Raw genomic sequence first — 25,922 nt, forward strand, 5'->3', positions numbered from 1 at the left:
TCGATGACCCCCCAGCCCAGCTGAGTGTCCCTAGCGATCCGTAGCAGCCACTCCCCCTCAATTCCGTGCAAGTGATCGCTTTCCGGCGCATCACGAGCACGGAATTTAAATATTTTTTTTAAAAAACTGTTGTCTTCAAGGGAAGACGCAGTTTGCCAATGCCGGTCCTGAAGGGGTTAAAGGATGCAAGGAAACTGTGGAGGCCTGTGCCTAGGCCAGAACCCGTCATTGTGCCCCTCTCTGCTTTGTATTATATACAGGGACCGGCCCCCGGATCTATAGTATTAACTTTTCCTCATCTCCATATTGTCCATAAAATTTGGGTTCTGACTCGTGTGTTTAACACAAATACAAAGTACAGTTAAAAAAGAAACAGTTTATATCCGGCAGCAGCATGATCTTCCCCCTGGAAATGAGAGATGGAACAGCGATGTCTTGTGATGTCATAGTTCTGACACACAGACGCTCCTGCACACAGACACGGCGAGAGCCCAACATATACACAGCTCTCTGTAACACACATACACTATTCATCTTCCAGAGAAAACATATATGTAGCTCTCTCTAATACATGTATTACTGATCTTTAGGCAAAACACAAATATTAACAATCACACCAATAACACGCACCGCCTCAGACACGGAGACATACAGAGGAAGAGCGTAGCGGACGCCGAAAACCCTAAAGAACTGAAAACAGCATCATAGAGGCATTAGTTTTATCAGGCCGCCATACAAAGTGAGTACATTTTTAATACTAGCGATATCCAGCTATATATGGGGCCATCTGTCACGTCTCTAGTTTGTATTTTTGGGTAATGAGCCCAACCTGTTAGCATTCTAATATTTTATATCACGCTTTTCTACCCAATAAAATACATTTAGAGAATACTGTTTGTAATAGTTTTAATCAGGGTTTAGGAACGTGGGATCATCTGAATAAGATATGTCAATTTTGAGAGAATATTGTCTTTAATAGAATTTATTCTTCCTCACCAGTTAATCTCCAGCGTTTTCCACTCTTTTAGATTTTTATTTGTTTGTTGGAGTTGTGGTAGGAAGTTCCAGCACTTATTTAAGATATGTATTCCTAGGTGTTTAATGTCATCTTTAGCCCGGGTGAAAACAAAGTTTGTTTATCAAGTTGCATTTCACATGGTTTGGGATGTTTTTCTAAATGGAGCTTGTATTCTGAATATATGGCGTATTCGTCTATAGCTTTCACTATTTCTTATACCGGGTTCTCCAGATTTCCCTTGGCGATTAGTATATCATCGGCATAAAGGCTCCCCGTGTGCAGTAGTGAAGCATTTAATGCTAGGGTTTTCTCTATTCGAGATGGCCAAGGGTCCCAATGAGAGAAAATATAAGAGCGGTGATGAGGAGAAACCTGATCCCGTTACTCTAGCAGTCGGGATAGTATATAAAGCCTTGATAGCGTCTATCATTCTAGCATTAAATCCAAAGGTTTCTAGAGATTTTAAGAGGAGATCCCAACAGAATCTGTCAAAGGCTAAAGTCTAATGTGTGTTCTGTCTTCTTACACGTTCACTCAGTGTGCAGTCTGACATTCTAAACCATTCCTGTCTTCCAAATAAGAGGACTGTTCTTTGTAGTTTAACTTGTTTATTGGTGAACAGGTTGTTGAGTATATATGGCAAAACAGGATTACACACATGTAATGTGATGTGGTAATGTGATGTGGTAAAACTATAAGGATACAAATAACATGTATAAGTACAAGGCACATGAAATGCATGTATAATGACATTACATAACAGTTAAGTACATGGCAAAATGGCTGCCTATACATAGAATGACATGACTAGCTAACAGTCTAACAGTTAACTTTCCTGAGTAATAATACAAATAACTGAACAGCTCTGAATACTATAATGTCCCTGAAACAGAAGTAAATGTCTCACCAGATATGCTATTACACAGATGGTGGAGTTTTGGAAGGAGACATACAGAAACAGCTCTGATGATGAGTCCTGGTGACTGAAGACTGTAAAATGGAGGCTCCTCCCTCCCAGAATGCCTTGCAATCACCCACAATGCATTATTCTTTAACTAGAAAAACAAGGTGTAATACCACTTAACACCGCTAGATGGAGCTATAATTTACTAAAGAAGTCTAAGGTGGCAAAAAAGTGAACTGTAAAGATTCTCAAACCCTGCTGGGCAGAACACTCCCCGTCTGGCGTCAACCGACGCCACTACTAGGTATCTCAGGTAATGTCGACTTGTAAGACTGAGCGATATGAACTAGACAGGCTATAGCACGAACAAGCGACATCCATGTGGAGAACCTAACGAAACGATGAGATTTGAGTTGGTGATCCGAAGTCACCGTACATAGAACAGATACTTCGGGTCGGATTTCTTCATCGGTATCTGAGTCTACCAATCCAAACGAATCAGGTTCGATGTTACAAGATGTTGAACGGTACAGGAACGCAGGACCCATAAACCATGTTGTGTATTTAAGGTGACTTGCTGCGACAGATCTAGTCGCATGGTCCGCAGAATTATGGTGTGTGGACACATAGTGCCACTGTTTAGGACAAGTGTATCTCCTGATCCTTAGTACCCGATTGGTGGCATAGACATAAAAGTGTCTCGTTTCGTTGCAAATATATCCTAGGACTACTTTACTGTCCGTGTAAAACTCGACTTCCCCGATTTCCAGGTTCATTCCTGTTGTTATAAGTTCGGCCAACTCCACCGCAAGCACAGCAGCACGGAGTTCCAGTCTGGGTATCGTGTGCTCGCGGAGTGGCGCCAGTTTAGTCCGACTCATAACAAAACCCACATGGCACTGTTCTTTGACATCTATGGTCTTCAAGTATGCTACGGCTGCAATCGCCTTGACTGAAGCGTCGCAGAAGATATAAAGTCTTTGCATCTTGACTTCAGTTGATGGCATGGAAGCATACGGTCGTGCCACACGAAGGCTGGACAAAGCTTCGAGAGACTTCCTCCATCCTGTCCACAGGTCCTTTTTCTCCATGGGAAGCGGATCATCCCAATCAGCCGTCTCTGTGGTGAAGTCTCTTAACAACATTTTACCTTGAATGGTAACAGGCGTTACGAATCCCAGAGGATCATATAAGCTGTTTATGGTAGACAGGACTCCTCTGCGTGTGAAGGCTTTTTCTTCCTTGCTGATTTGGAAGGTGAACGTGTCTGCCTTTAAATCCCAGAGCAAACCGAGGCTTCGCTGCATCGGAAGGGAGTCTGTGCTAAGATCCAAGTCTTTTAGATCAATTGAGTGGTCTTGGGGTGAGAAGGCCTTCATTAACTCTAGACTGTTGGAGGCGATTTTGTGCAACCTCAAATTAGATAGAGCGAGCATTTCTTGAGCTCTTTTCAGGAGACTGATTGCGGTCTCGTTCGTGGGTGTAGATTTCAAGCAGTCGTCGACATAGAAATCTTTTTCCACAAAGGACCTGACATCCGTCCCATACTTTGCTTCACCCTCTCGAGCTGAATGTCTGAGACCGTAGATAGCAACTGCAGGGGAAGGACTGTTTCCGAAAATGTGCACTCTCATTCGATATTCTACAATGTCCTCATTGGGGTCGTTGTTGCGGTGCCAGAAGAACCTCAAGTAGTTTCTGTGTTCTTCCTTGACAAGGAAGCAGTGGAACATCTGTTGTATGTCGGCCATAAATGCTACGGAATCTCTGCGGAAGCGTAAAAGTACCTCCTGAAGTCTGTTGTTGAGGTCTGGACCAGACAGTAAGACGTCGTTTAGCGAGACGCCTTCGCATTTGGCACTTGAGTCGAATACTACTCTTATCTGTCCTGGTTTCTTAGGATGATACACGCCGAATATGGGTAAGTACCAACACTCTTCTGAATCTTGGAGCGTGGGTGCAATTTCTGCGTGGTTGTTTTGGAATATTCTTTCCATGAAGGTAAAGAAATGTTCTTTCATCTCTGGTGTCCTCTGAAGTTTGCGTTTGAGGGAGATAAATCGACTGTAGACAAGTTCTTTGTTGTTAGGTAAGCGTCGTCTCTGAGGTTTAAACGGTAAAGGTGCGACCCAGCTTTTTGACTTGTCTTTTACTATTCCTCGATCCATGATATCCAAGAACAGCCTGTCTTCTATGGACATTGCGACCCTGTTGTCTTCTCTTGTCCTGTGAAAGACCGTGCACCCTAAGTGATCTTGCTCACCATCGCAGGCGTGGTCTTCACAGGAGGGATCCACGAAAGGACAAGGCACGGGAGCGCTATGTGGCAATTCTTTTATCAGGAAACTACTCTGACATGGCTGGAATAGAGAAGGACGTCCGTTTTCAAGTGTGTTGGTGAGCATACTGTTGACTGAGGTCGGCTTGTGCGCTCCTCCTAGACAGACGTCTCCTATGATGACCCATCCTAGGTCAAGTCTCTGGGCATATGGAGCGTTTTGGGGGCCGTTAATCTGTCCTCTAGCCTTGTGAACTCGTAATATGTCTCTTCCAAGGAGTAAGACTATTGGGGCTTCTGGGTCCAGTTCCGGTATCAAGTGAGCTATACGCCTCAGGTGGGGGTGGTATGCTGCCACATCTGGTGTAGGTATCTCGGACCGGTTGTCAGGAATGTGATTGCACTCCAGTATGGTTGGCAGGGACAAGCAGGTATGACCATCAATGGACTCTACCTTGTACCCAGTTGCCTTCCTCCCCGCCGTCTCAACGGTACCTGCACATGTCTTTAAGGAGTAGGGAGAACCGGGCCCAACGATGTTGAAGGTGTCGAAGAAGGTGGATTTAGCTAAAGACCTATTGCTTTGATCATCTAAGATTGCATATACCTTGATCGCCGTATCTCGGTGACCGACCGGATAAACTCTGACAAGGCAGATTTTTGAGCAGGACTTCCCTCCTGCAAGTCCTTTACAGATCTCTGTACACTGAGAAGTGACAGCTGGGGTGTCTATGTCAGTGTCTATCTGCTTTCTGTCATGCCCCTCTCCTTGGGATGATGTTTGAGAGGGTGGTCCAGGGTGTAAAGCCGTGTTGTGTTCTGTGCTACCGCATTCTGTGCATGTCACACTGACCTTACAGTTCCTGGCGTAGTGCGATGTTGTACTGCAGCATCTGAAACAGATGTTGTTTTCTTTGAGGAATTCTTTGCGGTCCTCTAAGGACTTCTCTCTGAAGGCTCTGCATTTTAGTAGAGAATGTGGTTTCTTGTGCAGGGGGCATTGTCTGGTAAGATCTTCGAGTTTGTTCCCTTGAGAGGATTTAAACGACCTGTAAGGAGAACCTGTGGAGGCAACATTAGTTTTGTGGACTGCCACTGGTGTTTTATGAGGTTTGACACCAGGGGTAGTGGGACATGACAATGTAAAGTCAAAACTGGGATCATTTCTGATCCTTGCTTGTTGAGCAACAAAGTCTACAAACACCCTGAAGGGGGGAAATGGTACATTATGAACCTGTTTATAATGAGAACCATGCGTGATCCATTTCTCCTGTAGGTTATAAGGGAGTTTTAGAACAATCGGATTAACACCTCGGGCGGTGTCCAGGAATGCTAGCCCTGGCAGATCTCCTTCTGCTTGAGCAACCTGTACCTCTATTAGTAAGTCACTGAGTTCCCTGAGTTTTTGGTAATCCCTACCCACTATTCTGGGAAAATTATCAACTCTCTTATATAAAGCATTTTCTATAGCTTCTATTGACCCATAACACTCATCAAGTCTTTCCCACACCATCTTTAGGCCTTTGCTTGGATAGTTTATGTTAATGTCTCTGATTCTTCTGGCGTGTTCAGCAGACTCATTTCCAAGCCATTTTACCAAGAGATCTAACTCCTCACTGCAGGAAAGATCTAAGTCCCTTATGGCGTTCTGGAAGGAGGCTCGCCATGCCCTGTAGTTCTCGGGGCGATCTGTGAACTTTACAAGTCCCTTGGTAACCAGCTCCCGTTTAGCAAAGAACTTAGCGAAGTCCATGGCAGCCCGGTTAGCGTTAATACTACCCGGTGTGCTGTTGTTATGCTGAGTGTGTGGTGTATCACCATACCTTTTAGAGATTTCTGGCTTAGGGAAGTCTGTATAATAACGTTCTGACGCGAAGGGTGTCCCTTGAAGTCGAAACGAAGGACGTAGCTTTTGTTCTTTAGGGCGGTAGTTGTGGTCAGCATCGCTTTGTCGCATATCGTCCTGCTCGAGGTACTGTGGTTCAAGGTAGGATCTTTGGCACTCTGTATAAGCTAGTTGATGTACTGGATCATAGTTGTCATCTGTCTGGGGATGCTGATGGACATATTCTGAGACGCGCTGTGCTGGATCCTGTTGATCTAGGTCTGGCCCGAGTACTTGGCTGTGTTTCTCAGATTCAGCGAACTCCATGGCTTCTAGGAACTCTGCTTTGGCTATTGCGGCTGCCGCTTCTTTCTCCGCTGCGAGTTTTTCCAGTGACGCCTGCAGACACGCTGTCTCTTTCTTTAGTTGCATCTCTTGTGCAGCAAAGGAAGACCTTACTTTTGCAGCCTCAGCTTCTGCACGGGCGAGAGCAGCCATTTCTTTTATTGATGACTTGCTAGAGCGGCTTGCTCGTGACCTTGTCCCGTATGTTGATGCCTTGCTAGTGGACATGGTGTGCCTGTTTGCTGGCTGCTTAATGTCTCTGTGCAGACTCAGTCTAGGTAGGACTAGGAACGGACTTCAACGTGGTTTGGATCGTGTCGCGCTTGCTGGGGGCTGCACTCTCGCTTCTTGTGACTGTATGGCCGCCGCTGCAATCCTGTACATAGGACTACGTTGCTGATGGCGGCTCCGTACAGTCAGATCCACTATCGCTGGTGACTAGCAATCTGTTTTACTGTTCTGTCTTCTTACACGTTCACTCAGTGTGCAGTCTGACATTCAGTATAAACCATTCCTGTCTTCCAAATAAGAGGACTGTTCTTTGTAGTTTAACTTGTTTATTGGTGAACAGGTTGTTGAGTATATATGGCAAAACAGGATTACACACATGTAATGTGATGTGGTAATGTGATGTGGTAAAACTATAAGGATACAAATAACATGTATAAGTACAAGGCACATGAAATGCATGTATAATGACATTACATAACAGTTAAGTACATGGCAAAATGGCTGCCTATACATAGAATGACATGACTAGCTAACAGTCTAACAGTTAACTTTCCTGAGTAATAATACAAATAACTGAACAGCTCTGAATACTATAATGTCCCTGAAACAGAAGTAAATGTCTCACCAGATATGCTATTACACAGATGGTGGAGTTTTGGAAGGAGACATACAGAAACAGCTCTGATGATGAGTCCTGGTGACTGAAGACTGTAAAATGGAGGCTCCTCCCTCCCAGAATGCCTTGCAATCACCCACAATGCATTATTCTTTAACTAGAAAAACAAGGTGTAATACCACTTAACACCGCTAGATGGAGCTATAATTTACTAAAGAAGTCTAAGGTGGCAAAAAAGTGAACTGTAAAGATTCTCAAACCCTGCTGGGCAGAACAATGTGTCTATTACTCTTCTTCTATTATTCACCGAAACCTACTTGGTCTGAATGAATCAACGACTGAATTATAATTTTCATTTCATCTGCTAATACTGCTGTATAAATCTTGATATTTAGTATCTGTTCATTAGTTACTTTTGATCTTTTATCTTTAAAATATTCCTCGGTGAAGTATTGATAGGAGATTGTACAGAGTTTGCTAAAATTTTCAAAAACGTAGGCCGATTTAATCAGGGTTCATAACTTTTTTATCAGTATCTATAATTTTAGTGATTAACCTATTTGCTGTTTTCTTTTTTTAAGTTTATTTATGATTAATTTATTGACCTTATTCCCTTTATAGCAACATTTGCTTTTAGAAAATGTCACAGTTTTGTTAACTCTGTGTATTAAATGAGCATTGCCAGATTTTTCTATTTCAACAGTTTTGTTAGATAAGTCCGCAGTTAGGTTTGCTTTATTTTGTTTATTTAATCTATACAGTAATATATAGAGATCTAGAGGATCAGGTGTTATTTACATTGTACAGCGCTATGGAGTATGGTGGCGATGTATAAATAATAATAAAATACATTGTACAGCGGAGTATGATAGCGCTATATAAATCAATAATAATAACACACATTGTACAGCGCTGCGGAATATGATGGCGATATATAAATAATAACACACTGCACAACGCTGCGGAATATTGTGGCACTATATAAATCAATAATAATAACACACATTGTAAAACGCTGCGGAATATGGTGGCGCTATATAAATGATAATATTAACAAACATTGTACAGCACGGCGGAATATGGTGGCTCTATATAAGTAGTAATAATGTGTAAATAAATGGTAATTATAGCGACAGGTCTCTAGAGGTCACTTGTCTTCTCCATCTAATAATTGATAATCCAGCTCATAGGATGTGGCTGTGTTGCTGGAAATGAAAGGGTTACTGTGGGCATTTATTTATTTGTGGGGTATTTTCTGACTCGGACATGGGGGGTACTAATATTTATTCTGGCCTTGGAATTCGTTGTTTTGGGGCAGATTTTGTGTTGGCCTTTTTTGAAGGCCTTTTTTTCTGGAGTGTCTCAGCCGGTCAGCTGGCCGGATTGTGTTAATTGCGAGGTGCCGAAAGTACATGTTTGAAATTTAGTTTTATTTGTTATACTCCGTGTTTCAGAGTATATGAAAGGTGTCACGGTGTATGATGTCACAAAGGCAGAGACTGTATTGTGAGGTCACACCCACTTACAGCCATCCAGAGTTCTATAGAATTGAAGATACAAAAACCAAAAGTGTGTTTTGTTTCCTTCATTTATTGGGATTGTCTTTGGAAACAAGAGTTTGGGAGTCACTTGGCCGGGGCACTGTCCATCCTTCAATTCATCCAGTCTGGGGTTACAAAGGTAAAGCCAGACAGGCCCTTTTTACTGGATGAAGAGGAAATGTCCTCCGGGGTCCGCAGAATTGACGGAATATTGCGGAGGTTCTTCTGGTGGAGATCTGATCTTACTTCCAGCCGGTACGGGGGAGTTGCACGTCGGCTCTCTATGTCGTTCCACTTGATGCTTTGAAAGAACGAATGCCGCCTGATGTCTCCTTTCACCCCGAGGCGACGCTGAGGGTCCTTCTTCAGGAGATGCTTTAAGATGTCCAGACCTTTCTTGCTCAGCTTTTTGGTATAGCGGGGGTTGCCATGCACGATATGAAGGAAATGTGTCCTCCTGCAATCGCCGGCAAAGAAAGGGTAATCTCCGTTCAGCATGCGGAAGAGCATCACCCCGAAGGACCACCAGTCCACGGCAACGCCATATGCTTGCTTGAGATGTACTTCTGGGGCCATGTAGGCAAATGTGCCGCAAATTCCTGTGGTCTGTGCGGTCCCGAAAATATTTTCTGCAACACACCCAAAATCGCAGAGCTTTACATGGGCCTCTCCATCAAGCAAGACGTTACTCGGCTTCAAGTCGCGATGTATTATTCCCCGAGAGTGGAGGAACTGGATGCCGCACACCATTTCTGCTGCATAAAAGGCAGAGGCGGTCTCGGTGAAGGAGCCCAACCTCCGCAGATATGACTCGAGGCTCCCTCCAGCCATATACTCCATGAGAAGGACTGCACATCTCTGTGTTTGGAAGGCTGCGTATCCATGGCACAGGAATGGGCTGTTCCGAGCCACCTCCAGAATCCTCCTCTCTCTTATTATGTATTCAGTCTTCATGGCCTTCTTTTTGATGACCTTAACCGCTACCGGGGAGTCCCTGGTAGGGACAGAAGCCAAAACAACCTTTCCAAAGGCTCCTTGTCCCAGCATGGAATGGAAGGTGAAGCCGGAGACTGTCATGGGGAGAAGGCTCCTAAATCTTTTAGCAGGAACAATACTCTCCTCCTGACTCCTGCGTCTTTTGATGGGAAACTTTCCCTTCACCAGCATGCGTTGCTTCAGGTGTTCACGTCCTTTTTGTCCCCCCTGCTGCCCCAGATCTTTGATGCCATCATCTCTGTCATTAGCAGTTACTCTCCTCCTCTTCCTTTCTCTTTCTTCCTCTGAACTGCTACTCTCTCTCTTTCTTTTGAGTATGACTCTACTGGCCAAGTGCTCCGTGCTTTCATCTCTCCTCCTCGTCCGCCTTACAGCGTTTGTGAAAGCTGATCTTACTCTTTTGCAGAATGTTCTCAGTTTTCTGGGGCAGCATCTCTTTAAACTCCACCGAAGTCCAGAAAGAAGGCAGCAATCCTGCACAGGGCTAGATTTGCTTTTCTTCTCCATAACCGTTTGAAATCGTTGGTAGCAACACTTTAAGTTCGCTATGGAATAGCACCTTGAAGTGTCGAGCGCCCAACTGCACTAAAGGGAAAGAGGAGCGGCTTGCGGCTTTATAGGCACATACCGATGATGTCACAGACACCAATGATGTCCCAGAGACCTATGATGTCACAGACACCGATGATGTCACAATTCTGGTTTCTGGTTTGCCAACAGTGACCATGAATGACTATGAATTCCGTTTCATGGGCAGATTTCAATGTATTATTAGTTTTCATTTATTATTTTCTGTATTTCACTAGAAGCACAAACACTGCTTAGGTTTGGTAACAGCTGATATCCCTTGTTTATTAAAACTGTTATTAATTCAGACTAATTAATCACAAAAGAAGAAAACTGACAATATGGAGAAAAAACAATCCTAAATCTCATAAAAAACTGATCATGAAATATGAAAATGTTGTTCTTAAATTCCATGATATAATAAGACACATTGTACAGCGCTGCAGAATATGATGGCGCTATAAAAATCAACAATAATAATAACACATTGTACAGTGTGGCGGTATATGATGGTGCTATATAAATCAATAATAACAACACACATTGTACAGCACTGCGGAGTATGATGGCGCTATATAAATAATGATAAAACACATTGCACAGTGCTGCAGAATAGGATGGCGATATATAAATAATAATAACACACATTGTACAGTGCTGTGGAATATGATGGCGCTATATAAATAGGAGTCGGCGGGTCTGGCACACAGGAATGAAAGTAGAAACATAGAAACATAGAAAGTGACGGCAGATAAGAACCAGCAGGCCCATCCAGTCTGCCCAACCTCTGAGTACTTTCCTTTAGTACTTGCCCTTATCCTATATCTAGCTTGGCCTTATGCTTATCCCATGCTTGCTGAAATGACTTTACCGTATTAACATCTACCACTTCTGTTGGAAGGCTATTCCATGTGTCCACTACCCATTCGGTAAATTAATATTTCCTGATGTTACCATTAAACCTTTGCCCCTCTAGTTTATGGTTGTGTCCTCTTTGTGTGGTAGTATTTCTCCTTTTAACCCCTTAAGGACCGGGCTCATTTTTTCTTTTTGTACCCTGTGGGACCGAGGCTGTTTTAACACTTTTGTGGTGCTTGTGTTTAGCTGTAATTTTCTCCTCACCCATTTAGTGTAACCACACAAGTTATATATTGTCTTTTTCAGGACAAGATGGGCTTCCTTCAGATACCATTGATCGTATCATCTTATTTACTATTAAAAAAAAAAAAAAACATGGTGAAAAAAAAAAAAAAACACATTTTATGACTTTTATTTGAAAAATCTTTTACTCACCTAAAAAGGCAAGTAAAAAAAACAGCTAAATAGATTCTACTACTTGTCCTGAGTTTAGAAATACCCAATGTTTTTAGTTTTTTTTGCGGTTTTTTATAGGGCAATAAGTACTAGCAGTGTTTTATGATTTCCAAACCTTTTTTAACAAATCCGGTCATTCTGCCTCCATCTCCTCTTTGGAATATCTTTGAAGCCGGTTAACTCAATTTAACCCATTCAAACCATATATTTTTGAAAACTAGACACCCCAGGGTATTTCAAGTGCTGTTATTTTAACCCTTTCCATGCACCAATTATACAACCACACTTTGTCAAACTTTGTAATAGTAATTCTTTTTATTTATTTTTTTCACACAATTTGTAATTTAGTTATAAATATACAGGTCCTGGTATATAATTTTTTTTCCATTTTTTTTTATTTATTATTTTTTGAATATTTTACTAATCACATTGTGATTAGAAAGCTGGGCTCCTTTGACTTGCATGGTTGAATGCAGTACCTGTATTCAACCTGCAAGTGGAGCCAGAGTTCTCTAGAGGGTCTGGAGACCATCTAGCGAACTTTTTCAACTTGATTGTTTTTTTTTTACAGGGCGGCCGCTCTCCGGAGCAGTCACAGCCCGTCTTGAGGTAAGTGTTTGGTGTCCCTGAATGCCTCCTGATCGAGGCATTCCAGCGTCACCATTTAAGTTTAGGAGGTGATCATTGATCGCCTCCTAAGCACTTTTAAAACGGGTGTCCGGTCCGATGTTGACGCCCCGGGGAGGGGCCAGACATGGCCCCCGATGCCGATCTCGGCGTTACTGAATGCCTCGACACCGAGGCATTACAGCAACGCCGTTTAAGCGACGATCACTTTCTAAGCTTATTTAATTTAGTGACGGCTCAGGACCGTCAAAGGTCGTTAAGTGACCGTTTTTCTGTGACGGCCATGAACCGGCAAAGGTCGCGAATGGGTTAAATAAACTATCTTCCTTTAGGTAAGCAGAGTCCAATGAGTCGACGGTTCCGGCTCACAGAAATCAAGGTAGGTGAGCAGAGTCCGAGGAGTTGGCGGTTCTGGCGCACAGGAATCAAGGTAGGTGAGCAGAGTCCAAGGAGTTGGCGGGTCTGGCGCACAGGAATCAAGGGAGGTGAGCAGAGTCCAAGGAGTCAGCGCACAGGAATCAAGGTAGGTGAGCAGAGTCCAAAGAGTCGGCGGGTCTGGCGCACAGGAATCAAGGTAGGTGAGCAGAGTCTGAGGAGTCAGCGGGTCTGGCACACAGGAATCAAGGTAGGTGAGCAGAGTCCAAGGAGCAGGCGGGTCTGAAACACAGGAATCAAGGTAGGTGAGCTGAGTCCAAGGAGTCGACGCACAGGAATTAAGGTAAGTGAGCAGAGTCCAAGGAGTCAGCGCACAGGAATGAAGGTAAGTGAGCAGAGTCCAAGGAGTCAGCGCACAGGAATCAAGGTATGTGAGCAGAGTCCAGGGTCTGACGCACCGGAATTAAGGTAGGTGAGCAGAGTCCAAGGAGTTGCCGGTCCTGGCGCAAAGGAATCAAGGTAGGTTAACAGAAACCAAGGAGTAGGCGCACAGGAATCAAGGTAGGTGAGCAGAGTCGAAGGAGTCAGCACACAGGAATCAAGGTAGGTGAGCAGAGTCCAAAGAGTCGGCGGGTCTGGCGCACAGGAATCAAGCTAGGTGAGCAGAGTCCAAGGAGTCGGCACACAGGAATCATGGTAGGCGAGAAGAGTCCAAGGAGTCGGCGGGTCTGGCGCACAGGAATCAAGCTAGGTGAGCAGAGTCCAAGGAGTCGACGCACAGGAATCAAGGTAAGTGAGCAGAGTCCAAAGAGTCAGCGCACAGGAATCAAGGTAGGTGAGCAGAGTCCAAGGACTCGACGCAGAGGAATCAAGGTAAGTGAGCTGAGTCCAAGGAATCATGCACGGTAATCAAGATAGGTGAGCAAAGCCCAAGGAGTCGGCGGGTCTATAGCACAGAAATCAAGGTAGGTGAGCAGAGTGCAAAGAGTCGGCGGGTCTGGAGCACAGGAAACAAGGAAGGTGAGCAGAGTACAGGGTCTGACGCACAGGAGCTAAGGTAGGTGAGCGGAGTCCAAGGAGTTGGCGGGTCTGGTGCACAGGAATCAAGGTAGGTGAGCAGAGTCCAAGGAGTCGGCGCACAGGAATCAAGGTAGTTGAGCAGAGTCCAAGGAGTCGGAGGGTCTGGCGCACAGGAATTAAGGTAGGTGAGCAGAGTCCCATGAGTTGATGGGTCTGGCGCACAGGAAACAAGGTCGGTGAGCAGAGTCCAAGGAGTTGGCGGGTCTGGCGCACAGGAATCAAGGTAGGTGAGCAGAGTCCATGGAGTCGACGCACATGAATCAAGGTAGGTGAGCAGAGTCCAATGGCCCTGCGCCCAGGAATCAAGGTAGGTGAGCAGAGTCCAAGGAATCGCCAGAATCGTCAGAAAAAACTTTTTATATTGATTTAATCCTTACGAATTTTGAGTTAATTTTCTCCCGAGTAAGCCAATTTCTACTGGCTAAACGCGTAGAGAAATTGAGAAGAAGGTGATTTTACCGTGTTCAGGACTTTTCTGACTTACACAGGCGCATATGCATAACAATTTGGTAATGCCATCATGGCTGTAAGTGCATTCTAACCTTTTTAACAACATTTGTACGAGGATACTGCACCATCTTCGTTTACGTCTGTTTTGTAGATTTTATATGAGGATATTAAAGAAACGTGCTTTTTGAAATTTGAAGACTTGCAGCGTTTGTGACTGCATTTTCATTGATATCACCACTGAGATGGTGCACAGGAATCAAGGTAGGTGAGCGTTTACCACAAACCCGGTAATAAACACACAACAGCCGGGAAGTCATAAAACTATTTATTACACATAAACATACATTACAATCTTTAATAATGTTTTAACTATTTATGTGCCTCGTGGGAGATTATTTCATGGTCATCCAGCAGGCTGATCTCCAGCAACTCTCATCATCCTCATCCAGGTTTTGACCTGATGATGTCTCCATAAATATCGGAGCGGAGGACGGATAACTACCTGCTGCCACCCAGCGATGTATTTACCTTCAGGCCGAAGTGGGGTAGTAGTTACCGCTTCCCGGCCTTTGGGCTAAGATTAAGTGAGTACGTGTGAGAGGGAAAGCTGGTTCGTCTGGCCTTAGAGGGCTGGTTTAGCATGAAGCCCCAAGGTTGCAATTTGTCCCCATTCTTTGGTCCTAGACGGAGCACTACGCACGATGGTGGTGTGTGCGGTTAAGCGCACTAGCCTAAGGGCTGGGGCTTCCTTGGGGAGAACTTTTATATATAGCTTTTTTTTTGCACGATTGCACTTTTTTTGCACAGAGCGTGTGTGTTTTGGAAGATCCAGTACTCCTGCAGGCCTTTTAACCCCTTCAAGTACCTGGTACTTCCGGGTCAAAGGTCCGGGACGTACCAGATATGTCATCGATGACCCCCCAGCCCAGCTGAGTGTCCCTAGCGATCCGTAGCAGCCACTCCCCCTCAATTCCGTGCAAGTGATCGCTTTCCGGCGCATCACGAGCACGGAATTTAAATATTTTTTAAAAAAACTGTTGTCTTCAAGGGAAGACGCAGTTTGCCAATGCCGGTCCTGAAGGGGTTAAAGGATGCAAGGAAACTGTGGAGGCCTGTGCCTAGGCCAGAACCCGTCATTGTGCCCCTCTCTGCTTTGTATTATATACAGGGACCGGCTCCCTGGTATATGTACAGGAATTGCTGACAATCTATAGTATTAACTTTTCCTCATCTCCATATTGTCCTTAAAATTTGGGTTCCGACTCATGTGTTTAACACAAATACAAAGTACAGTTAAAAAAGAAACCGGTTATATCCGGCAGCAGCATGATCTTCCCCCTGGAAATGAGAGATGGAACAGAGATGTCTTGTGATGTCATAGTTCTGACACACAGACGCTCCTGCACACAGACACGGCGAGAGCCCAACATATACACAGCTCTCTGTAACACACATACACTATTCATCTTCCAGAGAAAACATATATGTAGCTCTCTCTAATACATGTATTACTGATCTTTAGGCAAAACACAAATATTAACAATCGCACCAATAACACGCACCGCCTCAAACACGGAGACATACAGAGGAAGAGCGTTGCGGATGCCGAAAACCCTAAACAACTGAAAACAGCATCATAGAGGCATTAGTTTTATCAGGCCGCCATACAAAGTGAGTACATTTTTAATACTAGCGATATCCAGCTATATATGGGGCCATCTGTCACCTCTCTAGTTTGTATTTTTGGGTAATGAGAGCACGGACCAACCTGCTAGCATTCTAATATTTTATATCACGCTTTTCTACCCAATAAAATACATTTAGAGAATGCTGTTTGTAATAGTTTTAATCAGGGTTTAGGAACGTGGGATCATCTGAATAAGATATGTCAATTTTGAGAGAATATTGTCTTTAATAGAATTTATTCTTCCTCACCAGTTAATTTCCAGCGTTTTCCACTCTTTTAGATTTTTATTTGTTTGTTGGAGTTGTGGTAGGAAGTTATCTTCCAGCACTTATTTAAGATGTTTATCCCTAGGTGTTTAATGTCATCTTTAGCCCGGGTGAAAACAAAGTTTGTTTATCAAGTTGCATTTCACATGGTTTGGGATGTTTTTCTAACTGGAGCTTGCATTCTGAATATATGGCGTATTCGTCTATAGCTTTCACTATTTCTTATACCGGGTTCTCCAGATTTCCCTTGGCGATTAGTATATCATCGGCATAAAGGCTCCCCGTGTGCAGTAGGGAAGCATTTGATGCTAGGGTTTTCTCCATTCGAGATGGCCAAGGGTCCCAATGAGAGAAAATATAAGAGCGGTGATGAGGAGAAACCTGATCCCGTTACTCTAGCAGTAGGGATAGTATATAAAGCCTTGATAGCGTCTATCATTCTAGCATTAAATCCAAAGGTTTCTAGAGATTTTAAGAGGAGATCCCATCTGAATCTGTCAAAGGCTAAAGTCTAATGTGTCTATTACTCTTCTTCTATTATTCACTGAAACCTACTTGGTCTGAATGAATCAACGACTGAATTATAATTTTCATTCCATCTGCTAATACTGCTGTATAAATCTTGATATTTAGTATCTGTTCATTAGTTACTTTTGATCTTTTATCTTTAAAATATTCCTCGGTGAAGTATTGATAGGAGATTGTACAGAGTTTGCTAAAATTTTCAAAAACGTAGGCCGATTTTATCAGGGTTCATAACTTTTTTATCAGTATCTATAATTTTAGTGATTAACCTATTTGCTGTTTTCTTTTTTTAAGTTTATTTGTGATTCATTTATTGACCTTATTCCCTTTATAGCAACATTTGCTTTTAGAAAATGTCACAGTTTTGTTAACTCTGTGTATTAAATGAGCATTGCCAGATTTTTCTATTTCAACAGTTTTGTTAGATAAGTCCGCAGTTAGGTTTGCTTTATTTTGTTTATTTAATCTATACAGTAATATATAGAGATCTAGAGGATCAGGTGTTATTTACATTGTACAGCGCTATGGAGTATGGTGGCGATGTATAAATAATAATAAAATACATTGTACAGCGGAGTATGATAGCGCTATATAAATCAATAATAATAACACACATTGTACAGCGCTGCGGAATATGATGGCGATATATAAATAATAACACTGCACAACGCTACGGAATATTGTGGCACTATATAAATCAATAATAATAATAACACACATTGTAAAACGCTGCGGAATATGGTGGCGCTATATAAATGATAATATTAACAGACATTGTACAGCACGGCGGAATATGGTGGCTCTATATAAGTAGTAATAATGTGTAAATAAATGGTAATTATAGCGACAGGTCTCTAGAGGTCACTTGTCTTCTCCATCTAATCATTGATAATCCAGCTCATAGGATGTGGCTGTGTTGCTGGAAATGAAAGGGTTACTGTGGGCATTTATTTATTTGTGGGGTATTTTCTGACTCGGACATGGGGGGTACTAATATTTATTCTGGCCTCGGAATTCGTTGTTTTGGGGCAGATTTCGTGTTGGCCTTTTTTGGGGGCCTTTTTTTCTGGAGTGTCTGAGCCGGTCAGCTGGCCGAAGTATCGCCCGGATTGTGTTAATTGCGAGGTGCCGAAAGTACATGTTTGAAATTTAGTTTTATTTGTTATACTCCGTGTTTCAGAGTATATGAAAGGTGTCACGGTGTATGATGTCACAAAGGCAGAGACTGTATTGTGAGGTCACACCCACTTACAGCCATCCAGAGTTCTAGAGAATTGAAGATACAAAAACCAAAAGTGTGTTTTGTTTCCTTCATTTATTGGGATTGTCTTTGGAAACAAGAGTTTGGGAGTCACTTGGCCGGGGCACTGTCCATCCTTCAATTCATCCAGTCTGGGGTTACAAAGGTAAAGCCAGACAGGCCCTTTTTACTGGATGAAGAAGAAATGTCCTCCGGGGTCCGCAGAATTGACGGAATATTGCGGAGGTTCTTCTGGTGGAGATCTGATCTTACTTCCAGCCGGTACGGGGGAGTTGCACGTCGGCTCTCTATGTCGTTCCACTTGATGCTTTGAAAGAACGAATGCCGCCTGATGTCTCCTTTCACCCCGAGGCGACGCTGAGGGTCCTTCTTCAGGAGATGCTTTAAGATGTCCAGACCTTTCTTGCTCAGCTTTTTGGTATAGCGGGGGTTGCCATGCACGATATGAAGGAAATGTGTCCTCCTGCAATCGCCGGCAAAGAAAGGGTAATCTCCGTTCAGCATGCGGAAGAGCATCACCCCGAAGGACCACCAGTCCACGGCAACGCCATATGCTTGCTTGAGATGTACTTCTGGGGCCATGTAGGCAAATGTGCCGCAAATTCCTGTGGTCTGTGCGGTCCCGAAAATATTTTCTGCAACACACCCAAAATCGCAGAGCTTTACATGGGCCTCTCCATCAAGCAAGACGTTACTCGGCTTCAAGTCGCGATGTATTATTCCCCGAGAGTGGAGGAACTGGATGCCGCACACCATTTCTGCTGCATAAAAGGCAGAGGCGGTCTCGGTGAAGGAGCCCAACCTCCGCAGATATGACTCGAGGCTCCCTCCAGCCATGTACTCCATGAGAAGGACTGCACATCTCTGTGTTTGGAAGGCTGCGTATCCATGGCACAGGAATGGGCTGTTCCGAGCCACCTCCAGAATCCTCCTCTCTCTTATTATGTATTCAGTCTTCATGGCCTTCTTTTTGATGACCTTAACCGCTACCGGGGAGTCCCTGGTAGGGACAGAAGCCAAAACAACCTTTCCAAAGGCTCCTTGTCCAAGCATGGAATGGAAGGTGAAGCCGGAGACTGTCATGGGGAGAAGGCTCCTAAATCTTTTAGCAGGAACAATACTCTCCTCCTGACTCCTGCGTCTTTTGATGGGAAACTTTCCCTTCACCAGCATGCGTTGCTTCAGGTGTTCACGTCCTTTTTGTCCTACCTGCTGCCCCAGATCTTTGATGCCATCATCTCTGTCATTAGCAGTTACTCTCCTCCTCTTCCTTTCTCTTTCTTCCTCTGAACTGCTTCTCTCTCTCTTTCTTTTGAGTATGACTCTACTGGCCAAGTGCTCCGTGCTTTCATCTCTCCTCCTCGTCCGCCTTACAGTGTTTGTGAAAGCTGATCTTACTCTTTTGCAGAATGTTCTCAGTTTTCTGGGGCAGCATCTCTTTAAACTCCACCGAAGTCCAGAAAGAAGGCAGCAATCCTGCACAGGGCTAGATTTGCTTTTCTTCTCCATAACCGTTTGAAATCGTTGGTAGCAACACTTTAAGTTCGCTATGGAATAGCACCTTGAAGTGTCGAGCGCCCAACTGCACTAAAGGGAAAGAGGAGCGGCTTGCGGCTTTATAGGCACATACCGATGATGTCACAGACACCAATGATGTCGCAGAGACCTATGATGTCACAGACACCGATGATGTCACAATTCTGGTTTCTGGTTTGCCAACAGTGACCATGAATGACTATGAATTCCGTTTCATGGGCAGATTTCAATGTATTATTAGTTTTCATTTATTATTTTCTGTATTTCACTAGAAGCACAAACACTGCTTAGGTTTGGTAACAGCTGATATCCCTTGTTTATTAAAACTGTTATTAATTCAGACTAATTAATCACAAAAGAAGAAAACTGACAATATGGAGAAAAAACAATCCTAAATCTCATAAAAAACTGATCATGAAATATGAAAATGTTGTTCTTAAATTCCATGATATAATAAGACACATTGTACAGCGCTGCAGAATATGATGGCGCTATAAAAATCAACAATAATAATAACACATTGTACAGTGTGGCGGTATATGATGGTGCTATATAAATCAATAATAACAACACACATTGTACAGCACTGCGGAGTATGATGGCGCTATATAAATAATGATAAAACACATTGCACAGTGCTGCGGAATAGGATGGCGATATATAAATAATAATAACACACATTGTACAGTGCTGTGGAATATGATGGCGCTATATAAATAGGAGTCGGCGGGTCTGGCACACAGGAATGAAAGTAGAAACATAGAAACATAGAAAGTGACGGCAGATAAGAACCAGCAGGCCCATCCAGTCTGCCCAACCTCTGAGTACTTTCCTTTAGTACTTGCCCTTATCCTATATCTAGCTTGGCCTTATGCTTATCCCATGCTTGCTTAAATGACTTTACCGTATTAACCGTATTAACATCTACCGAAGTATCGCCCGGATTGTGTTAATTGCGAGGTGCCGAAAGTACATGTTTGAAATGTAGTTTTATTTGTTATACTCCGTGTTTCAGAGTATATGAAAGGTGTCACGGTGTATGATGTCACAAAGGCAGAGACTGTATTGTGTTAGGGATATTAATGAGACAAAATCGGTAAAACCAATATTTTATCACACACGCAAAATAACGACGCTACCAAATATTGTAGTACCACATCCACAATATTAATTTAAGGAGATACCCTATATTTTATCTCCGATCCTAAATCCTTTCAGATCGCCGAAAATTATAATTCAAATTAGATATATATCACGAAGATAATCAATCAAAAATAATATTTATTGTGAATACAATTTATAAAATCTATATATAAGTCACACAGTGCATGATATAAAACAGAAAATTCTTAAAACATGTCAAAAGTGAATCAATTCAAATACAGTATATTATTGATAGTTATCAATACTAATTAATACTTTATGAGTCACACAATTAATTTCCATTCCACTCAGCAACCAAAAATGATAATCAGGGCAGTAATAAAAAGATCACTAACTCTATTATATTAGTTTAACTAATATGACAATTAAAAATAATTTAATAATGTCTAAGAGTGTTTAGGGAAATTCCTAATAGATGCAAATAATGTCAAACTTCATCTACAGGTAAAAATACCTTTTCATTATTGTCATTATCACGGGTTATAAGCTGCAGTCTCACAAGCCGTCATATACAATAATGCAATATAGTACTTCCCAGAAACAGGGAATTCTATACGAAGAAGACAAAATTCACCTCTATTTAGAATAATAAAACAATTATATTTACCACCACTTGTTGCTGTTGTCCAACTGGTCCTTGTAGAAGTTAATCCAGGTTCAGTGGCAAGAAATTAAGTGGAAAGAAATATAACTTACTAAAAGTTATATGGGTTGGGACTCAAAGTAATTCTAAGAGTAAGATTATGGTGCCAGGATCTTGAGATTCCAATTCTTTGGGGTAAATTAAATGAGTCCGTCAGGGTCTGTCTGTTTCAGGGTGCATTCTTTAGGTCCGTTTTAAGGTGAGTCTTTAAGGTCCGTTTTTTTTTTAAGGTCAGTCCCCCAAATTATTAAAGACATAAGCTTTTAAAGACAGAGCTTATTATCATAGCCTCCACCTCTTGATTGGAATTATCCAATCATAACGGTGGGTTTTACCCATTATAATTAGGACTTCCACTCATTTTTACATCCTTGTAATTTCTTAATTTACCAGCGAGAGACGCTCTGGTCTAAGAAATAACTTAAGACCATTACATATGTGTTAGGAATTCATTCATGGTCACCCTTATCTTTAGATGTTACCTCCTATATAGTAAATCAGGTCTTTGTAGTCACCCATATCTCCAGATGTTGCCTCCTAGGTAGTAAATTAGGTTTTGGTGGTCTTACGACGTATCCCCCATTCCAATTTACATTCCTAAGGATATGCAGTGTCTACTCCTTAACTTTCTCATGGAAGATAACATTAATTGGATCATATATACTGAATACTTCTTTGTTCTCAATTATAGAGGGAACAAAGACACACAGAAATAATCGTTATATGATTAAATAAAATAAAATGGCTCTGACTCCATTTTGTGCTCATGTAAATACAGAATATATAGAATACATGTTTTCTAGCATAAAATATCTGACAATTGTGAGGTCACACCCACTTACAGCCATCCAGAGTTCTATAGAATTGAAGATACAAAAACCAAAAGTGTGTTTTGTTTCCTTCATTTATTGGGATTGTCTTTGGAAACAAGAGTTTGGGAGTCACTTGGCCGGGGCACTGTCCATCCTTCAATTCATCCAGTCTGGGGTTACAAAGGTAAAGCCAGACAGGCCCTTTTTACTGGATGAAGAGGAAATGTCCTCCGGGGTCCGCAGAATTGACGGAATATTGCGGAGGTTCTTCTGGTGGAGATCTGATCTTACTTCCAGCCGGTACGGGGGAGTTGCACGTCGGCTCTCTATGTCGTTCCACTTGATGCTTTGAAAGAACGAATGCCGCCTGATGTCTCCTTTCACCCCGAGGCGACGCTGAGGGTCCTTCTTCAGGAGATGCTTTAAGATGTCCAGACCTTTCTTGCTCAGCTTTTTGGTATAGCGGGGGTTGCCATGCACGATATGAAGGAAATGTGTCCTCCTGCAATCGCCGGCAAAGAAAGGGTAATCTCCGTTCAGCATGCGGAAGAGCATCACCCCGAAGGACCACCAGTCCACGGCAACGCCATATGCTTGCTTGAGATGTACTTCTGGGGCCATGTAGGCAAATGTGCCGCAAATTCCTGTGGTCTGTGCGGTCCCGAAAATATTTTCTGCAACACACCCAAAATCGCAGAGCTTTACATGGGCCTCTCCATCAAGCAAGACGTTACTCGGCTTCAAGTCGCGATGTATTATTCCCCGAGAGTGGAGGAACTGGATGCCGCACACCATTTCTGCTGCATAAAAGGCAGAGGCGGTCTCGGTGAAGGAGCCCAACCTCCGCAGATATGACTCGAGGCTCCCTCCAGCCATATACTCCATGAGAAGGACTGCACATCTCTGTGTTTGGAAGGCTGCGTATCCATGGCACAGGAATGGGCTGTTCCGAGCCACCTCCAGAATCCTCCTCTCTCTTATTATGTATTCAGTCTTCATGGCCTTCTTTTTGATGACCTTAACCGCTACCGGGGAGTCCCTGGTAGGGACAGAAGCCAAAACAACCTTTCCAAAGGCTCCTTGTCCCAGCATGCAATGGAAGGTGAAGCCGGAGACTGTCATGGGGAGAAGGCTCCTAAATCTTTTAGCAGGAACAATACTCTCCTCCTGACTCCTGTGTCTTTTGATGGGAAACTTTCCCTTCACCAGCATGCGTTGCTTCAGGTGTTCACGTCCTTTTTGTCCTCCCTGCTGCCCCAGATCTTTGATGCCATCATCTCTGTCATTAGCAGTTACTCTCCTCCTCTTCCTTTCTCTGTATCTTTCTTCCTCTGAACTGCTACTCTCTCTCTTTCTTTTGAGTATGACTCTACTGGCCAAGTGCTCCGTGCTTTCATCTCTCCTCCTCGTCCGCCTTACAGCGTTTGTGAAAGCTGATCTTACTCTTTTGCAGAACGTTCTCAGTTTTCTGGGGCAGCATCTCTTTAAACTCCACCGAAGTCCAGAAAGAAGGCAGCAATCCTGCACAGGGCTAGATTTGCTTTTCTTCTCCATAACCGTTTGAAATCGTTGGTAGCAACACTTTAAGTTCGCTATGGAATAGCACCTTGAAGTGTCGAGCGCCCAACTGCACTAAAGGGAAAGAGGAGCGGCTTGCGGCTTTATAGGCACATACTGATGATGTCACAGACACCAATGATGTCGCAGAGACCTATGATGTCACAGACACCGATGATGTCACAATTCTGGTTTCTGGTTTGCCAACAGTGACCATGAATGACTATGAATTCCGTTTCATGGGCAGATTTCAATGTATTATTAGTTTTCATTTATTATTTTCTGTATTTCACTAGAAGCACAAACACTGCTTAGGTTTGGTAACAGCTGATATCCCTTGTTTATTAAAACTGTTATTAATTCAGACTAATTAATCACAAAAGAAGAAAACTGACAATATGGAGAAAAAACAATCCTAAATCTCATAAAAAACTGATCATGAAATATGAAAATGTTGTTCTTAAATTCCATGATATAATAAGACACATTGTACAGCGCTGCAGAATATGATGGCGCTATAAAAATCAACAATAATAATAACACATTGTACAGTGTGGCGGTATATGATGGTGCTATATAAATCAATAATAACAACACACATTGTACAGCACTGCGGAGTATGATGGCGCTATATAAATAATGATAAAACACATTGCACAGTGCTGCGGAATAGGATGGCGATATATAAATAATAATAACACACATTGTACAGTGCTGTGGAATATGATGGCGATATATAAATAATAATAACACACATTGTACAGTGCTGTGGAATATGATGGCGCTATATAAATAGGAGTCGGCGGGTCTGGCACACAGGAAGGAAAGTAGAAACATAGAAACATAGAAAGTGACGGCAGATAAGAACCAGCAGGCCCATCCAGTCTGCCCAACCTCTGAGTACTTTCCTTTAGTACTTGCCCTTATCCTATATCTAGCTTGGCCTTATGCTTATCCCATGCTTGCTTAAATGACTTTACCGTATTAACCGTATTAACATCTACCGAAGTATCACCCGGATTGTGTTAATTGCGAGGTGCCGAATGTACATGTTTGAAATGTAGTTTTATTTGTTATACTCCGTGTTTCAGAGTATATGAAAGGTGTCACGGTGTATGATGTCACAAAGGCAGAGACTGTATTGTGAGGTCACACCCACTTACAGCCATCCAGAGTTCTATAGAATTGAAGATACAAAAACCAAAAGTGTGTTTTGTTTCCTTCATTTATTGGGATTGTCTTTGGAAACAAGAGTTTGGGAGTCACTTGGCCGGGGCACTGTCCATCCTTCAATTCATCCAGTCTGGGGTTACAAAGGTAAAGCCAGACAGGCCCTTTTTACTGGATGAAGAGGAAATGTCCTCCGGGGTCCGCAGAATTGACGGAATATTGCGGAGGTTCTTCTGGTGGAGATCTGATCTTACTTCCAGCCGGTACGGGGGAGTTGCACGTCGGCTCTCTATGTCGTTCCACTTGATGCTTTGAAAGAACGAATGCCGCCTGATGTCTCCTTTCACCCCGAGGCGACGCTGAGGGTCCTTCTTCAGGAGATGCTTTAAGATGTCCAGACCTTTCTTGCTCAGCTTTTTGGTATAGCGGGGGTTGCCATGCACGATATGAAGGAAATGTGTCCTCCTGCAATCGCCGGCAAAGAAAGGGTAATCTCCGTTCAGCATGCGGAAGAGCATCACCCCGAAGGACCACCAGTCCACGGCAACGCCATATGCTTGCTTGAGATGTACTTCTGGGGCCATGTAGGCAAATGTGCCGCAAATTCCTGTGGTCTGTGCGGTCCCGAAAATATTTTCTGCAACACACCCAAAATCGCAGAGCTTTACATGGGCCTCTCCATCAAGCAAGACGTTACTCGGCTTCAAGTCGCGATGTATTATTCCCCGAGAGTGGAGGAACTGGATGCCGCACACCATTTCTGCTGCATAAAAGGCAGAGGCGGTCTCGGTGAAGGAGCCCAACCTCCGCAGATATGACTCGAGGCTCCCTCCAGCCATATACTCCATGAGAAGGACTGCACATCTCTGTGTTTGGAAGGCTGCGTATCCATGGCACAGGAATGGGCTGTTCCGAGCCACCTCCAGAATCCTCCTCTCTCTTATTATGTATTCAGTCTTCATGGCCTTCTTTTTGATGACCTTAACCGCTACCGGGGAGTCCCTGGTAGGGACAGAAGCCAAAACAACCTTTCCAAAGGCTCCTTGTCCCAGCATGGAATGGAAGGTGAAGCCGGAGACTGTCATGGGGAGAAGGCTCCTAAATCTTTTAGCAGGAACAATACTCTCCTCCTGA

At 43.2% G+C, this 25,922-nt stretch overlaps 2 long non-coding RNA genes across 2 annotated transcripts; both read right to left on the reverse strand.

Annotated features, from left to right (window-relative positions):
• Positions 1-1,606: 1,606 nt before the first annotated feature.
• On the reverse strand, positions 1,607-2,053 carry LOC128484272 (uncharacterized). Its single transcript, XR_008351134.1, has 2 exons — positions 1,926-2,053; positions 1,607-1,710 (listed from the first exon to the last, which is right to left on the reverse strand). It is a non-coding gene; the product is annotated as an uncharacterized LOC128484272 (long non-coding RNA).
• Positions 2,054-6,522: 4,469 nt separating this feature from the next.
• Positions 6,523-7,354, reverse strand: LOC128483862 (uncharacterized). The gene is made up of 2 exons (XR_008351117.1): positions 7,227-7,354; positions 6,523-7,011 (listed from the first exon to the last, which is right to left on the reverse strand). It is a non-coding gene; the product is annotated as an uncharacterized LOC128483862 (long non-coding RNA).
• Between the last annotated feature and the right edge of the window lie 18,568 nt (positions 7,355-25,922).

Source organism: Spea bombifrons, chromosome 3 (genome assembly GCF_027358695.1).
Source record: "Spea bombifrons isolate aSpeBom1 chromosome 3, aSpeBom1.2.pri, whole genome shotgun sequence".
NCBI lineage: Eukaryota > Metazoa > Chordata > Amphibia > Anura > Pelobatidae > Spea > Spea bombifrons.